Source organism: Sapajus apella, unplaced genomic scaffold (genome assembly GCF_009761245.1).
Source record: "Sapajus apella isolate SASKATOON/1434 unplaced genomic scaffold, GSC_monkey_1.0 scaffold69, whole genome shotgun sequence".
NCBI lineage: Eukaryota > Metazoa > Chordata > Mammalia > Primates > Cebidae > Sapajus > Sapajus apella.
The window spans coordinates 10,951,142-10,954,070 of NW_022437009.1; positions in this window are offsets into that span (position 1 = coordinate 10,951,142).

The window sequence follows — 2,929 nt, forward strand, 5'->3', positions numbered from 1 at the left end:
TTTTTTTTTTTTTTTTTTTTTAGTAGAGATGGGGTTTCACCATGTTGACCAGGATGGTCTCGATCTCTTGACCTCGTGATCCACTCGCCTCGGCCTCCCAAAGTGCTGGGATTACAGGCTTGAGCCACCGCGCCCGGCCCCAATTGCCTTTTCTTTGTGTAAATTTGTGCAGATATATAGCCCTGATTCTAATAAATATGGTTCAAAAACCTGGTGCTTGGGTTTGCAGGTACCTAAAAACTGACGCATTCAGTGGTTTCCAAAATTACAGGTCACTCACAGGGAACTGCTGTGTCATAAAAACAATTGGACAAGAATGGCAAACCCTTTAAAATACTGCAGGATAGGTCTGATGGCTCATGCTCGTAATCCCAACACTTTTAGCTGAGGTAGGAGGAACACTGGAGCCCAGGAGGCTGAGACTGCAGTATGCTCCAGCCTGGGCAACAGAGTGAGACCCTGTCTCAAAACCAGTAAATGAGTAAGTATGAGTAAGTAGTTTTTTTTTTTTTTTTTTTTTGGGGACGGAGTTTCACTCGTTACCCAGGCTGGAGTGCAATGGCGCGATCTCGGCTCACCGCAACCTGCGCCTCCTGGGTTCAGGCAATTCTCCTGCCTCAGCCTCCTGAGTAGCTGGGATTACAGGCATGCGCCACCATGCCCAGCTAATTTTTTGTATTTTTAGTAGAGACGGGGTTTCACCATGTTGACCAGGATGGTCTCGATCTCTTGACCTCGTGATCTACCCGCCTCGGCCTCCCAAAGTGCTGGGATTACAGGCTTGAGCCACCGCGCCCGGCCCGTAAGTAGTTTTTTAAGCTAAAAAAGAGAGAAAGATTTGGGAAAGGTAGGTGTAAGAGCAAAGACATCTGGGAGAGTATGGTACCCAGGTCCAGGTGGCGGGGAATATGAGCCCAACCCCACCAAGCGGGCCATTGGTGTGTCAAGCAGATCTGCTTGGTAATGCTGGAAACACTCTCCCAGTCTCCATAAGGGAGAGTCCTGACCATTCCGTACCAGCCCATGCCGGCCATCTTCACCAGCGGCCAAGATTGGTGCAGCGACGCTCCAGGCTACCCCCTCACCATCCATGACCTGGAGGGACCACCTCCAGATGCCTATTGAATTCAAAGATAACATATCATTTCTCCGTTTGATCTGGCCAAGCTGAACCAGGTGGGAGGATAACAGTCTCACTTTGCTATGATGCACAGCGGGACTGGATTCGCCTGAATTGACTCCCACTCTCCAGAGGTGAAAGGACAGGTGGGTCACTTGAGGTCAGGAGTTCAACAGTCTGGCCAACATGGCGAAACCCCATCTCTACCAAAGATATAAAAATTAGCTGGGTGTGGTGGCAGGCACCTGTAATCCCAGCTACTTGGGAGGCTTAAGGCAGAATCGCTTGAACCTGCGAGGTGGAGGTTGCAGTGAGCTGAGATTGCACCACTGCACTCCAGTCAGGGTGACAGAGCAGGACTCCACCTCAAAAAAAAAAAAAAAATCTACTCAAACCAACCACGAACTCACCATTCCAAATAACTTCATTGGCTGTGTAATCGGGCTCCAAGATGTCAACATTAATGAGATCTGCCGGATGTCCGGCGCCCATATTAAAACTGCCAGCCCATAGGCCGGGCGCGGTGGCTCAAGCCTGTAATCCCAGCACTTTGGGAGGCCGAGGCGGGTGGATCACGAGGTCAAGAGATCAAGACCATCCTGGTCAAAATGGTGAAACCTCGTCTCTACTAAAAATACAAAAAATTAGCTGGGCATGGTGGCGAATGCCTGTAATCCCAGCGACTCAGGAGGCTGGGGCAGGAGAATTGCCTGAACCCGGGAGGCGGAGGTTGCGGTGAGCCGAGATCGTGCCATTGCACTCCAGCCCGGGTAACAAGAGCGAAACTCCACCCAAAAAAAAAAAAAAAAAAAACTGCCAGCCCAGTAGAAGGGTCCTCTGGAAGGCAGGGTACCATCACTGGCTCTGCTGCCAATATTAGTCTGGCCCAGTAGCTAATGAATGCCAGGCTTTTCTGAGAAGGGAATGGGGTGCAGCAGAAACCCTTTTTCTGCTTTCCCTTGATTCAAATGTGTAATTTCTGGTGATTCCAGGTTTTAAATAATTTGTAAGTGTTCAGTTTCTCTCTTTTTTTTTTTTTTGAGACAGAGTTTCGCTCTTGCTACCCAGGCTGGAGTGCAATAGCGCGATCTCAGCTCACCGCAACCTCCGCCTCCTGGGTTCAGGCAATTCTCCTGCCTCAGCCTCCCGAGTAGCTGGGATTACAGGCATGCACCACCATGCCCAGCTAATTTTTTGTATTTTTAGTAGAGACGGGGTTTCACCATGTTGACCAGGATGGTCTCGATCTCTTGACCTCGTGATCCACCCGCCTCGGCCTCCCACAGTGCTGGGATTACAGGCTTGAGCCACCGCGCCCGGCCAAGTGTTCAGTTTCTACAAAACTTTATCATCCACTAAGAACTTGAAAATCACATTCTCCGTTCAGCTGGGATCCGTATTTAATTTTATAAGCTTTTCCCTGTTTTTAATTTTGTTTTGGGCTTTTTGGGTCATGAATTTTGTCGACTAAAAAAATGTAAAAGTGGAATGTTACTAAGTTTCACTTTAGCTCTGTAATATCAAGAATTTAAGAACTGGCTGGGTGTGGTGGCTCAAGCCTGTAATCCCAGCACTTTGGGAGGCCGAGGCGGGTGGATCACGAGGTCAAGAGATCGAGACCATCCTGGTCAACATGGTGAAACCCCGTCTCTACTAAAAATACAAAACATTAGCTGGGCATGGTGGCGCGTGCCTGTAGTCCCAGCTGCTCAGGAGGCTGAGGCAGGAGAATTGCCTGAACCCAGGAGGCGGAGGTTGCGGTGGGCCGAGATCGTGCCATTGCACTCCAGCCTGGGTAACAAGAGCGAA